This window comes from Lissotriton vulgaris, chromosome 7, assembly GCF_964263255.1.
Source record: "Lissotriton vulgaris chromosome 7, aLisVul1.2, whole genome shotgun sequence".
Lineage (NCBI taxonomy): Eukaryota > Metazoa > Chordata > Amphibia > Caudata > Salamandridae > Lissotriton > Lissotriton vulgaris.
The window spans coordinates 241,635,268-241,651,164 of record NC_141695.1 but is presented as its reverse complement, the minus strand read 5'-3'; the positions used below and the strand labels follow the sequence as shown (position 1 = coordinate 241,651,164).

General features: G+C 43.7%; 1 long non-coding RNA gene across 1 annotated transcript in view; it reads left to right on the top strand.

Moving 5' to 3' along the window:
- LOC147701287 (uncharacterized) overlaps nucleotides 1–15,897 on the top strand; it is a 270,034-nt gene that overhangs the window by 125,904 nt on the left and 128,233 nt on the right. Inside the window, exon 2 of the long non-coding RNA XR_015297169.1 lies at nucleotides 14,267–14,329. This is a non-coding gene — a long non-coding RNA (uncharacterized LOC147701287). The remainder of the gene's footprint in view (nucleotides 1–14,266; nucleotides 14,330–15,897) is intronic.

The window sequence follows — 15,897 nt, the reverse complement described above, 5'->3', positions numbered from 1 at the left end:
CCTTTTTTCCTGTGTGGGCCTTTGTCTGTCTCTCCTTTCAGCCTCAGTATATTTATCATGGCTGGTTATGAGGAGGAAGACGCTTACTATTACGACGAGGAGCCTGAAGACTCCTTTGAATACAATTTAGTTGATGCACTTGTCCAAGGGGTGCAACATTCTGTAAATTCAGCGCTGGTCCGTGCCATTGGGCCGTTGAAGCGTCATCTGACGGACTATGCGGAGCAACATGGATTCCTTCTTCTGCGTCTGCCAAGCTCTCTTCTAAATCCCCATGGAATCCACACAAATCGGACTTTGTGAAATTGGCCAAATCTTTGTCTAGCTCCAGTGGTTCTAAGAAGGCTATGCCCTCTACCCCGGATACTGAAGATACCTCTTCCTCGTCCTCCTCTTCTGGTCCCTCTGCTCCTCCCGCTAAGAAGTCGAGGAAGGAGCATTTTGTTGACGCATCGGCGCATCCCCCGGTGCTTACCTTTGAGCCTACTGACATAGTCCATCCGAATTCGAAGTCCTGGCTCCCGGCTCCTGAGGTAGCAGAGTATGTCCAAGCACATATTCGGGAATCTTTTGACCAGGAGGTGCGTTCTCGTCTTCGGTCTGAGTGTCCTCGCCTGGATTTGGAGGACAAACTCTCAGAGACTCCTGAGGTAGATCCCACAATCCTTACCTACCTTAAAAAGTTCACGAAAGACCCCAAGAAGGGCATTGATAGATCCTGGCGTCTGTGCCAGGATAAATTGTTAGATCTCCTTGGTCCACTCACTTAAATTCTGGACTTAGGTTACCAGGCTCAGGGGTCTGCTTCTGGCATCGACCCGGTTGAGCTGATTGGTTGGGCCCAACGGGCTATTTGCCAGTTGGGAAATGCGAATTCTGCTCTTTCACCGGAGCGTCGCCGTTCCATTCTTCTTAAAATGGACCCACGTTTAACGGAACTGGCTTTTTCGGAGTCAGGGCCCCTTGCCCAGGGCCTTCTGTTTGGTCAACCATTCCTCAAGGAGCTGACGAACTTTGTCTCTACGTTCAGTGGCCTGGATAAGGCGCAATCTTCGCTACGCAGGGCGTTCCGCCTGGTTTTTGGCAGGGCCGGACGCTCCAAGGGACGTTTCTTTCGGCCGTGGTTCAGGCCAGCAACGTGGCAGTCAGTCCCAGCAGGGAGGAGGTCAGCAGTCTTCCTATTCCGGTTCCAAAACCAATTTCTACCCCTCCCGCAAAAGCCGTGGGCAGGCCTCTAAAGGCGGATATGGCGGACAACAGGGAGGACGTCAAGATTTCGCAAACACAGGTGAGCCTAATTCCTTTCGATTCAGTTGTCCTGGGGGGCAGAGTGCAATTTTTCCTTCCCAATTGGCGTACAATCTCCAGCGATGCATGGGTGTTACAGGCAGTTCAAGGTTACCACATAGAGTTTTACGATCCTCCCCATCAACCTCTCGCCCCTTCTCCCCTTGTTTTTTCCCAACGAGATCAGGCCGTCGTCTCCACAGAAATTGAGTCCCTTCTGACAAAGGGAGCCATTGTGCGGACTTCTCTGCATCCTCAGGGGTTCGTCAGCAATGTGTTCCTGGTGGAGAAGAAAGGGGGAGGTTCTCGCCTGGTGCTCAACCTCAAAGAGTTCAACAACGGAGTGGTCTATCGCCACTTCAAGATGGAGGGCATCCATCTTCTTAGGGATCTCCTTCGCAAAGGCGACTGGATGGTTCGCCTCGATTTGAAGGACGCTTACCTGTCCATCCCCATCTTTCCGCCTCATCGCCGTTTCCTTCAATTCCAATGGTTGGGGACGTGGTTCGAGTACATGGTTCTCCCCTTTTGTCTCTTCTCCACTCCGTGGTGCTTCACGAAGCTCCTGAGACCAGTCATGGAATCGCTGAGAGCACGCGGGGTGCGTCTGATCATGCATCTAGATGACATTTTGTTGATGGTTCAGTGTCCTGTCCAACTGCAGACCCACTTAGCATGGACGGTCGAACTCTTGCAGTCTCTAGGGTTCTGACAAAGGGAGCCATTGTGCGGACTTCTCTGCATCCTCAGGGGTTCGTCAGCAATGTGTTCCTGGTGGAGAAGAAAGGGGGAGGTTCTCGCCTGGTGCTCAACCTCAAAGAGTTCAACAACGGAGTGGTCTATCGCCACTTCAAGATGGAGGGCATCCATCTTCTTAGGGATCTCCTTCGCAAAGGCGACTGGATGGTTCGACTCGATTTGAAGGACGCTTACCTGTCCATCCCCATCTTTCCGCCTCATCGCCGTTTCCTTCAATTCCAATGGTTGGGGACGTGGTTCGAGTACATGGTTCTCCCCTTTTGTCTCTTCTCCACTCCGTGGTGCTTCACGAAGCTCCTGAGACCAGTCATGGAATCGCTGAGAGCACGCGGGGTGCGTCTGATCATGCATCTAGATGACATTTTGTTGATGGTTCAGTGTCCTGTCCAACTGCAGACCCACTTAGCATGGACGGTCAAACTCTTGCAGTCTCTAGGGTTTCTGGTGAAACCTCAAAAATCTCTTTTACATCCTTCTCAGTCAATTGAGTTCCTGGGTTTCCTAGTCGACTCGGTCTCTTGTCAACTGCTCTTGCCCTCCCAGAAAGTCAGGTCTATCAAGAGGGAGTTGACATTACTGTTGCCCAAACAGAGTGTCCCCTTACGATCGATCGCTCGGATTGTCGGACTGTTGGCTTCATCCATTCAAGCGATCTTTCCGGGTCCCTTGCATTATCGGGCCCTGCAACATCTCAAGATCAGGCACTTGCAGAAGGGTCTTCGCTATTCCAATCTTGTTCCTCTGTCACCAAACGCAAAGGCGGAGATGATGTGGTGGCTCAACCACATGGAGGCTTGGAACAGGAAGGCCCTGTTCGGTTTGACTCCGGATGTAGTGCTGGAATCGGATGCGAGTCTTTGGGGCTGGGGAGCCCGGTGCGGGTCAGTGACAACGGGCGTCTGTTGGTCACAAGACGAACTGAGTCTTCACATCAATTGTCTGGAGCTCCTGGCGGGATCGTTTGCGATCCGCAGTCTTGCTCCTCAGGCCACCAGCTGTTGCATACTGCTCCGCATGGACAACATCTCTGCGGTGAGGTATGTGAACAAACTGGGAGGGACGAGGTTGAAGCTCTTGCCCGAAATTGCGAAGGACTTCTGGCACTTCTGCCTTCAGAGGAAGATCACTGTTATTGCAGAGTAACTCCCGGGTCGCCAGAATCAGGTGGCCGATTGGAACTCTCGTCATCTGCTGGATTTCAGCGATTGGCGGCTTCATCTCCGTGTGTTTCGGAACCTGTCTCGCCTCTGGGGTCGGCCTTGGATCGATCTTTTCGCCTCTCGCCTCAATGCCCAGTTGCCCAGGTTTTACAGCTGGCGTCCGGATCCGGAGGCTCTGGCCACGGATGCCTTTTTCCAGACTTTGCCCCCTCATCTTTTCTATGCGTTTCCCCCATTTGCGATGGTTCCGTGAGTCCTGGCACGAACAAAGCACTTCCAGTCGAAGGTCATTCTGATAGCTCCTCTTTGGAGGGCTCAGGCATGGTTTCCGGATCTTCTGGAGATGAGTTGCTCAACGCCGTTCCTGCTTCCACAGAAGTGGAACTTATTGTTGGATCCTCTGCTCCACCCACATCCTATGGTTCTGTCAGGTCAGCTCTGGCTGGTTGCGTGGCACCTTTCGGGGAACGCTGGAAAGTCCCTGGCTTATCTGGATACGCTACACGATTTATTGGTGAGGCTTGGGCCCCCAACACGCACAGGCGTTATGCATCAGCTTGGCGACTATGGTGTGGTTGGTGTTCTGAAGGGAACTTGGATCCCGCTTCAGCGGATGTTACTTTAGTAGTTAATTTTCTTGCCTCCATAGCGTCTTCTGGTTCTGCTTATAGGACAGTCAATTCCTTTCGCTCCGCTGTTTCTGCGGGCCACGATTTTGTTGACCGGAAGCCTATTGGGGAGCATCCCTTGATTTCTGAATTGCTTTGTGGCGTTCGGCTGGTTAAACCGCCTTGTCCAAAGTATGTGGCGCTTTGGGATGTCTCCATTGTCTTACATTTTCTGGAGGCTTGGCCTCCCAACTCTTCCTTGTCTCGTAAGCAACTTTCAGTAAAGTTGACGATGCTCCTTTGTTTGGTGTCTTGTAAACGCATTTCAGATGTACGAGCATCGGACCTCGCGGGGCGTTCGTTTTCTCCGGACGGGGTCACTTTTACAATTTCCCGGCGCACCAAAAGTAACATGTCTTCTGTGACATATACAGCTTTTCCTCAGAATCCACAGTTATGTGTGGTCCAATGCATAAAGGATTATGAGGTTTTGTCTGGTCAGTTGCTGATTGCTTTGCAGAAGCCTTTTAAGCCTGTGGCGCCGGATACCCAGGCCCGTTGGGTACGTTGGCTTATGTCTGAGGCTGGAATTGATATCTCCATTTTCGGAGCTCATTCCGCTCAGGGTGCCATGGCCTCTAAGGCTTTTACTGTTGGTGTGAGTTTGATGGACATTATGAAGGCCGCTGGTTGGTCTTCCGATACTGTGATTAAAACGTATTATTTCAAACCCATTGTGGATATTGCTTCTGTTGTGGTGGATCAGCTTTGAACAAGCATAATCTGAGCCTCCTGTCCTGCCATAGAACTGAAAATTTGCAAACATTCGTGACAAGAATTTTCAATTCTATTAAGGACACGGAGGCGAGGATTATCCCACCCAAATGTAGTTTACTGCATGTATCATGTATTTATCACATTACTATGGCATTGTGACATGTTTTCTTGCACTTTTTCCCTACCCTTTGTGTTTTGCCTTATGGTACTGGGATGGTGTATTACGGCTCTGATTTTCTTTTAGGTTCTGATCAGAAGTGAGATCCTTCAGTTTTCTCCTGCCTTGGTTCCGTTTTTTTGGATTCTGGATCTGTGGAGTTCTGCCTGCTCCAGTCTCCTGCTCCTTGGTTTTTCTTGGGAAGTCGCCTGATGACCGTTCTCCTGTTGCCTTCGGATGTTTCCTCCAGGCTGCTCTTCGGTACATGTGAATTGACTTTTCATTGACTTATTTATTTTACTGGGCAAATAAAGAGGAAGTCTTGCCCTCTATGGTTCTTTATACAGGGATATGCTCTCTATGGTTGCCTAAGTGCTCATGGGATTTGTAGTTTTTCGTTTCTTTACTGTGTTCCTATTGGCTGCTGTTTGTAGTAAAGAAATCGAGAAAGCATAATCCTCGCCTCCGTGTCCTTAATAGAATTGAAAATTCTTGTCACGAATGTTTGCAAATTTTTAATTATTTTGGAACCTTCTCTAGTATCGGAGTGTTTGTTTTCATCTCGAGATACGGACTGTTATTCAGCCTTCCTCCCAAGACACGGGCGGCTATTTAGTCTTCTTTCCGTTTCTATGTCGAGAATCGCGCACTGGTATTGCGGGCGATCATGTGATAGTTGGTCATGGCATCCACGTATCGTACTGAAAATATTTAAAGGCTTAGTCATGGAGGTATTGGTGATCTTCTACCACCTACACGTCGTATCCTGACGTCAGACGCCATGCTTTTACTGTTAGTCTCCGTGTTCATGTATTCAGCAATTTCGATGCAGGTATGTTTGGATATCTTCTAGCATTGTCACTTATTTCAATGACATGTTGCTTCAGGAGAGGGCTCTATAGTTTAAATGTGTCCTAGTTGTATTTATGGCAATCGTGTGACTTTTTCTTTGTCAGGCGATTTTAGTTGAATTTGTTGCCTTCTAATGGTATTTTTTAAAGACTGAAAACATTTTTTGGTCACTGTTTTTTTCGTTTCTGCTTATTATTCCACAGTACCGCGCTTTATACCTATGAGAATAAGCACGGAGGCGAAACAAGATTATACTGATTATTAGGTAAATCTATTTAGCATTTAGTTTCTTTTTATTGCACATCTTTCCGCTTTTCTCAATATGTGATTACATGTGTTGCCATACTTATTCACAGATCCCGTTTATTGCTGTCCTTGACGGATTTTGTACATCAGACAACGAGCTGTATTTTATCTACCAATCATTATCCATGTTCCCAATTAAGCCTGATCGCACGCCCTCAATCTAATTACCCAGCGATAAATCTAACGAAGGTGGGTTATAGGAGCATTATGACTCCAATTAATGTTGCGATCATTGAGCATGTATTCGTGTCAGTACCGTTTCATATTTACGGATATCCCTTTTTTTCCATTTACGTGCTCTTTATAGCCCTTGGCGAATCTGTTTAAACGACTGTGACCTTTGAGGGCTATGTGTCTAGCAACAAGGAACTAGGTACGCAACAGCTCTTATTTCTAATCATGTTTGATTGTGATTGTAAGGAGTTACTAGATGTACATTTTGCCTAGGAGTTTATATCCTTGCCCCAATGATAAGATATTAAGTTAAACATATTGATCAGGAGGTTCTATCTTCAATGCGACACTATCGCTCTTGTCATACTCTTGTTTAAGCACTGTGAATATAGAATCATGAAAAAGGAGCAATATTTATTGCTATGTGCATGGCGATACTTACGTATTAATTTTGCAATGCCTTCCTATTTTCTATTATTGACAGAAACAGAACAGTGAATATATCCTATTACCAGAAACATATATTCCATATATTAAATTGAAGTAAGAAGAAGTGTTAGAGGTTCCACATCTTGAAATTTAAAGTAAGTATTAGCAATAAATGCTGAGAAGTATCAACTCTGGCTGCCCGTTTTTTTTAAACTGAGTTTTAAGGATATCTCTTTTTTGAGCAAAGTGTTGCTGCTGTTTCTATTGCTTTTTTGAAGCTCATTTAGTATAGGCCTGTGCTCTTGGATTTGCAGAGCTTCTATCTCCCCTTTTTTATAGTCATTTTCCATTCAAAAACAGATTACTGGTTTTGGTGTAGGTTATCATCAGTTTCCCTCCCTAAGTTAAAAGCGTGAGTGATTGAATTCTATCCTTTTCATTATTAGCAGAGAAGTCCATGCACTATAAGACTCACATTGTTTTTGAGTCTCACTTGTCCTTATATGAGTCAGTAGACAAATTCCTTGTGGTATTTTTTAACAGCTTTATTGTGTCATAAACATTATTGTGTTATAAGATTAATATACATATTGTAATTTTGTATGTATATGTAGCCAAATAAATTAATTGTTAGCCTAATGTTTAATTTTTTATTATATGTTTGTTTAACATTTAGGTTACTAAGTGGCTTGTCCTGAAGAAGGCGCTGGTTCGCCGAAACGCGCGTTGATACTCTTACCTCTGTGCCACATTTATTTTTAATCTTTTGTTTATTGTGTTTAATAACTGATAAATTGTGTATTGTTCGCCAAATGAATTTTTTAGCCTTTGATTGATTTACTTGTTTTTAAGTTTTATATTTTGCTTTATGTATTGATAATAAAGACTGTAGCTTTCCGCCTTGGAATTTGTTGATCGCTCATCTATTATTAAATAGACAAGTAATGTTAATTGCCTAGGTAGTTTGCTTACATATCTGCCCCAGGATTGTGCCTTTAACGTTGTGTGCAAACCAGCACACAGCTGACGACCTGCGGGGAGAATGCTTTGCCCAATAGTGATGCATGTTTATTAAACCACCGTCGGCCAAGATTAAAGCAGTGCTCTGAGGGCCAATATTTCTTCCCAACCGGCCCCCGATTGTCAAGATTACTAGCCCTTCAAGAAGAAGCGGTAATTCTCTGTGTTCCCATAGACTGTGTTCTAGCTTTCATCACCACCAGCACAAGTTCGTGCTGCCGACGTGATCAGATGTGAGGCAGTGTGGTGAGAAAGACCGCACCACAACAAGAGCAGCTGCGAGGTGGTGTATAGGGAGTGACCAAGTCGCAACCAGATCAGCTGCGAGGCATTGTTGTGGGCATGTACTCATGCCCAGTCGGTGCCTATGAGAGGCAGCAGGCCATTGCCTAGCAACCAGGAGACTTGTGTCGAGTCAGGAAGCCATCGCTTGTCGCAGAGGAGTGAGAGGAGCTTGACGGGGCCGTCCAAGGACCTGGTAGCTGTGTGGAGCTGGGATTAGAGGTGCCAGAATAAAAAGCAACCCCCCAAGGTAACAATCGGGCTGAAGGGCCAGAGCCGCTAAGCGGGCCACTGCCTGGTTTGGGTTGCGGGCCACCAAGACCTGTTCTCATTCATGACTGGGTGACTTCAGTACAGCAGGGAAGGACCGTGTCCTTTTCTTTTTATGGACCAAGTGTAGCGGGGGCAATATAAAGGTCAGCACCCTCTTTATTTAAAGTACAGTGAAAGCAGTATATAAGGACAGCATCCTTTTTGGTGACTGGCGTATGCCTGTGCATTTGCTAGGGTGAATTCTTATTCTAAAGAGGAGCAGATGAGTAGTATATTGTGTGCTACGGGGCATTTTGTTGTCAAGGGCACCAATTTTACAGTTACTCCCTACACCAAGGAGCGTAATTGTTGAGGATCACCGCATTCGCATTTTCTGAAGGCACTTTCCCCATGCAAGCAACAAGGGCTCAGCCATACTGAGCCTACCGGAGTTTTTATTCCTACCAGTACGTTTTCGGAAAGGGAACTTTTTCTACACAAAACATCATTGCTACAGTGAACCTCTTTATTGACAATCCCTTATTGAGAGAGAATCTATTTTTTACATGTGTGTTTGATGTCGTGTTGACTCTGCCTAATCCGGATAAAGTGATTTATATTTTTTATAAATAACTTGTGTAGTGTCCTTTTGTGATGTTTCATTATATGACTGTGAGTGTTTGTACAAGTACTTTACCCATTGCCTTGGGGATAAGCCTGTTTGCTTGTGCCAAGCTACCCAGGTGGTGAGCAGGGGTTATCAACAGTGTGTATCCCCCTTACCCTGACTAGAAGTAAGGGTCCCTACTTGGAAAAAGGTACTTACCTCTGCCAACTACAGACCCCAGATCTAACAGATGTCATCGACATAGGACACTGCCTCCTCATCGCATGTTTGTAATAAATCTGACACTATTGCCGAGAATAGCCCTGGGCTGTTCTTATACCCTTGGAGCAAACTACAAAAATTTCCCTGAGTGCCGAGGGCAGAGAATGCGGTCCAGTATCTGCTATATGGAGCTATAGTTTGGCAGTGGAATCCATTTGAGAGATCTAATATTGTTTTACATTTCATCTATGCAATTTTATTCATTAATGCAGCACTATCTTAATTTTGAACTGCAATGTTCATGTGCATGTGTTTATATGTCAGTAATCTAAAACTAGACAATATGGGTTGTCTGGTTTCATTACAGGAAACAAAGGATTGTTCATGGAGAAAGTGCAAGTCTCAATCACACCTTGGTATTCAAGTTGGTCTAAGATTTCTTTGACCTGTCTTTTTGCATTATTTTTAATAGGGTACTGTCTCTGTGGATTTGCATTAGATTTTAATGGGATTTCGTGGTGGGTAGACCTCACGTCCCACCCTACATTGTTGTGGTATAATTCTGGAGCTAGCGCTAGAGCATACTCCTGTGCATATGAATGCTTGAAAGATTCTTGAACGAGGTCAGAGATAGAAGGCAAAGTAACGCCTTTCCCTTTTGGCACAAATTGTGGCAGCCAATCTTTTTCTGCTAACAGGATGTTATATTCATATGTTAAGTTCTCCCAAAAGAGAACTTTAACTTTTTTTGAGATGTCCCCCCCCCCTATTTGTAGTGTAATTTCATACAGTCTATGGGGACACTAACTCTTATATCAGGTGTTTCTACTGTGATATGTTCAATCAATTCTGCTGTCACAAGAAAATCCTTCAGGTTCTGGTGAGCTATTGTTACTTCTGCCGCTCTATCCAGCATTGTCAGAGCCTATTCCCTGTTCAGAAGCTGAGTCCTCAGTAACCTGAGCATGTCTAATTTTAAGCCACCTACTTTCTTCTTTTTGAATTGAGGGATTGCTTTAGGTTGCTCTGCCTGCTTGATAAAGTAATCTGGATTATGATGTGTTTCCCTTTTTTTCTTTGGTCGATCTTCATGCTTTTGTTCTGATTGCCCATCCCTCTCTGAGTTTTTTTATAAACCCTGGAAGGAATGAAAGGAACATGTATTAGTGTCCTGATACCTGTCAGGTCTCCTAATTTTGTCATGTTATTAAGGTTATACTTTTTCTCAGAGGACTCCGTTGGGGAGACCCACCCCTTGATTGTGAATTCTTTTCTGTATTTTTATTTTTAGATTGTTTGTAATCCCATTTCTTTTTAGAAGAATAGGGTGCTTGCTTCGAGCTGTCCTTGTTGGGACTACCCACCATTTGTGGCTTCCATGGTTTGGCTTCCAAACTATCTCTACCTAATGTAATATAGGTTTCTTTGATAATTTTTTGTAACTCTCACTCCTTATCTACTGGAACGAGTTCCCTTAGGCGGTGGTGTACAGCCTCTGTTCATGCATCTCCATTTATGTTGCTCAGCATGATTGCAGAAACTTGGGCAAAATTACCCATAAGTTTCATACCCAAATCCAGGGCTAGTCCTGCCCCATACTCATTCTGTATCTGTTTCAATACTTTTGAAACGACTGCTATGGAAAGCGCAATGTGTATTATGATGTATACAGCAGCAGAGATTACTTCCAAGTGGCACAATCCTCGATTGAGGGAACCATCCCCATTGGCAAGCAAATGGTTAGCATTCTATGTTTTTCCTGAGGACCTGTATGGGGAATAATGCTTTCAACTGCGCACTTTTTTGCGCTATCCAGAACGGAATTTGCTCTCATTTGGACGGAAATTTCCCCATCACTGATTCTTGTGGCTGTGGGTTCATTGCAGGTGTGGTCTGATGCGGACCAACTGGAGCATTTCTCGCAGGTTAGAGTGTTAATCTTTGCATAATTATGCAAATGTGTCTGTATAGTCGGACTACGTCTTTGCATATTCTACAGACTTCATCCACTAGTAGTGCATCTATCTCAGGATATGGAGTATACATTGCTAACACTAGCCAGGTCGCTCCTTCTATGCTGAGTGGTCAAGTCTTACGACAGATACTGTATGTGGGAGGGCATCTTTAAACAAGTTTCTGTGTTGCTGGTAAGTTAACAGGACATCAATGTCTTCATATAGAATATATTCGTCTGGCTGTTCAACTACAATGTATGTGTGGAACATTTTAGTCTGTGGATCTATAGGCAAGAACTGAACCCAAGAATGGAATACCTCTGATCAGACCACTTTATGTGCCTCCAACATGAAGCCTCCTATTGGGGGTACACCATGTTCTTTAAACTTAAGAGTTACTGCATTTCTACAGTTCTCTGTAATGTTGATCGCAGCAGCAACTTCTTTTTTCCCATCCCTGAACCACCACTCATGGACTCAGTCATTATCATGACAAGATTACTGGTTTTAGTAATTAGGGTTTTGCACAATGTGGGAACCTTTTATCCTTACAAGCATGTTAAAACTTTCAGCCAATACACAGGGTGGGGCTGATTCACAGAACTAACTTAAGACAAAGTCATACACTTACTAATTTTGGTGTTCACAGAGGCATTTAGTAGTCTTAAGTTAGGATTTTGTCTTAAGTTAGGATTTTGTCTTAAGTTACACTTAAGTTTAACTTAAGTTTGTCTTAAGTTTAACTTTAGACAATATCCTAACTGAAGATAAAATCCTAACTTAGGACAAAATCGAAATTTAAGACAAAATCCTAACTTAAGACTACTAAATGCCTTCCGTGAATACCAAAAGTAGTACGTTTATGATTTTGTCTTGAGTTAGTTCTGTGAATCGGCCCCTGTATATCTGCTCAGTTGAGGCAGATTACACTTTCCACTTCAAATGTCTTTGAAAAGTGTGAGTAGGGTGTTTCTGAGAAAGCATGACTAAACTACTCAGATTTTACTTTTAATGTAAGAAATAAACCAACGCTGGTGGCGCAATGTCGTGTAGTTCCTAGGAATCCCCAGAACCTGTGTGTTTTGGATGAACTAAACTGTGGGCTTGGTCTTCCCAACATCCCCACAGGATATATCAGCTGTTAGACCAGCTAGCTCTATAGTGCCACTACCACCACCCTATATTTCCCAGTGATTTAGGTCAATGTTGGCAACCACTGAACATGACAACCCTGATTCACCAGGGATTGTGAAAAACAGTACAGTATTTTTCGCTCAGTCACTCATCCTCGCTTATTCTCAGAAAATACACATGACGGCGATTAGGACATTTCAATAAGTATTTATTGGTCCAGCGTCAGTCTTGTGTAAAACATATTTCCTGGGACAATTAGGAGACAGAAGCATACAAAAGAGATTGCATGTACTAATATAGATACATTTCTACCATAGTGCTTAGAAGATGAACATACACAATTCAGATAAAACAGTAGTATTTGCATACTCCTATAATGCTCGCCCTAAGTAATTTTCCCAAGTGTACCTAACATAGATATGCAGATGTAGCATGTATATGTGTGTATAGCCAAGAATACCCTAGGGAAGAATCATCCCCCCATCTGATGGTAGAGAATGGAGGCCCCATCTCTTCTTCAAGGATGACACACCACAAGGGAAGTCAGACTGCTGCATGTTGAAGATTCAGCATGCAGGACCCTGTGTCAGCTTGAAAGGAATTCTCCTTTAAATTGCATGGGGGAATATGGGTTTTATATTTTAGAGTGGTCACTCCAGGGTTTCTTCTAGAATCAATATGTTTTGAAAAAAAAATAAAATAAATTCCAAACAAATGTGATCATGCACAGCTGGCTGTTGGCCAAGGCTGAAAAAGTGGTGACCCTTATACAGATTAATTATGCCGTGCCTGAGGACATGTTTATATATGTCTAGTACAGGAATTATGATAGAATACTAGGAGGCTGGTATTGAAGAGACAGGAGCAAGCTACGAGGCAACAGGTCACCTGTTCAGAATCGTCATTTTCGTGTGGTTGGAACAATGTATGTAAAAAGAGGCATACATGACAGGACTAGCCTGAAGGACATGACAGAATACTGGGTTGCTCCTTATGGTCTGCACCTTTAGTATTCAGGTGGCTGGCCTCTCCAACCACACACTCAAAACACCGACGTAAGGCCTCAGGATCACTAGCCCTAACGCAAAGACCAGTGGACTAGGATGCATCCTGAAGTAACTACAACTGGGATTGTTTCTAGCACCCATACATCACTTTTTTGTATGCTTGATAAGAAATTGTGCAAAACTGTCCCTGCCCTACCATCCTCAGTCATGCATAACTACCTGGTGAAGTGGGACACCAATAAAATCCTAATATCAGGATTGTGCAGTTTAAATATCGAAGAATTATACTCTCTACTCACAAGGAATGTATGGACAATTATCATGGCAAAATGATTTTTGGATGATGAGTCGACTCATCTCCTGAATACACATGACAGAAACCTACACAAAGCTAGGCTAAAGTTCAGCTACTTGAAGATTGTAAATAAATGGTATTGGACCCAAATCAAGTTACATAAGATTGGAATAATCCCATACACAAATTGCTGGCATTACGTCCAACCATGTGGAAACCTCATACACATCCTGAGGACCTGTCTGAACATTGTACTCTACTGGGAAGAGGTGTAGAGGAAGTACAGTTGCACATGGCTTGGTTCAAACTGAGACAACATGTATGTGTATCATACGAGTCTCCATAGAAATAACATTGCTACATGATACCAAGGACATTCCGGAAATAAACTCGTAATCCACCTTACCCAGGGATAAGGATTGTAATGTTGTCACACCTCTTTATAATAGTCCCTCTAGACAGCCTTCTTTGTAAACTGGTTGAGACTTTGTAGACCCTCAAAGACGACATTTCACTGTCCGAGCACATATGGGGATAATCTCAGTAGCTGCTCTCGCTCTCTGATGAGACACTACCAACCTAGATACTCAATGGTGAGTTATTCCAAACCATATCTGAATGTGTGATGTAGTTTACCTTCTCTAATAGTATCCTACTAGTGTCAATATCTAGTCTTAGCTTCATGTTCATAATATGGACAAGCTGGCGTGAAAATAACACCCCCATCTATATTTGACTAATTACTAAGTGCCATGTGCTCACTCGAAATCCTGTAAGCTCCCAAACATTGATTATGGAAATTGTAACTTTATTTACAATATGTTTTTATATATCTAAATATTTTTTTAAAGGATTCATTTAGTCTATCTAGCAATTGAATATTCTGCATTTTGATATAAAAAAATTAAGTAGCTCAACAAATTATAAGAGTTGAAAAATTGCTAATTTTGTTAATGGTGGAAATTCATGTCATTTTTCTTCAGCTCTCTTTTTCTTTGGAATCATGGTCACTACAAGTAAAGTGTATGCTGATAACGCACCTTTTGGTAAGTGCACGCTTCTAAACTTCTAAGATTCAATTGAAAATTTAATAATTAAGACTGCTCCTGGCCAAATGTGAAAAAACCTGTTGGTGGGCTAAAAGGTGCATGGGGTCTGATGCCTCAACTGACCAATGCATCCACTGCAAGGAACTGTGTTGATTTTCGGGCAAAGGTTCATAGGGGGATGGGCCCATCAGCCTTTCATTCTTCCATATTTAATCAAATGAGCACCATCCATTATTCACTGCAGTTTACAGCTTGTTTTAAGACTGCAGTCCAGCCTCATTTAAACCCTGACCTGGAGTATTTTCCCATGCATATTTCTCCAAGCGCCACCAGGAAGTCTTTGTGTGTGGAAACAGGTTAAAACTAAAAATGGGTAGTATTACCACATGGCTTGATTCCAGTTTTACCCATGGTAAAACTAAAATCACACAGTGCTCCCGCACCCAATTTGCTACTATTAAACTGCCCTGGGAAGTGTAACTACTGTTCAGTAATAACCCTATATAGCTAATCTCAGCAGTGACCCATATATAATTATATGCTTCTTTTCATCTTGTTTATTTTGAACAATTGTATTATTACTGTGACTTCTAAGCAGTGGGGTCACAAAAAGTTTGAGCATAACGGATGAAGACATTACTTGAGAATTACTATACCGGTGCAGCCACTTATGGCCTACGGTGCTGATACTATAACTTTATTAGTTACCCGTATATATTTATTGCCAGAAGCCTAAACCTCAAAACCCACCCTGAACATAACATTACTCCTAAACCTAGATGAGATTCTAGCACTGTTCTGACCCTATCCCTAGCTGTAACCTCTATTATAACCCCTACTGTAATTTAACTTTTACCCTTTCCCTAAATCTAACTTTAGGTAGATGAAGCGATAAGTGGTGGGCGCCATAACCCACAGCTAAACAACCTTGGAACTAAAAGTAAAAGCAAGTTTCTCTGGGGAAACATGGACCTTTCCTATAAGGAAGATACAGACATGTAGGGGCATATTCTCAAGAACTTATCGCCGAGCTAGAGGCACTTTATCGCAGCCAAAATTGCGATAAATCCATGGTCCCATTCACAAGCTTGTGCTAACATTCGATATCACCAGTTTCCTTGCGACACCAGCAGCAGAAAACATTTCCACAGATGACACCAGCAATTATCGCTAATGATATGCAGAGTAGGCGTTCTCCTGCAAAAAGCCACAACAACACCACTTCACAACATTCTGAACGACCAGCCAGATCGACGATAAGATCACAAAACAGGTGATAAGGTGTGTTAGCAGCAGGGATTTACCACCTGCTCTTACCTGGTGTAAAGTCGGACGACAACCTGCAGCAGAAAAGGGAGCCCAGCCCAGAGCCACACCTGTAGAACAACAGAGACCATGGAGCAACTGATCATGCAGCTCGGAAACCCAAGAGGGCCACAACACCCACCGCCACCACCCACAGGACCCCACCTCCCCGGGGCCATGCCCCGGGCACCCCCACCCCTGGACAAAGTTATGTTACATCAACTTTACGAAATCATGAACAAAAGAATTTGCATGATGTT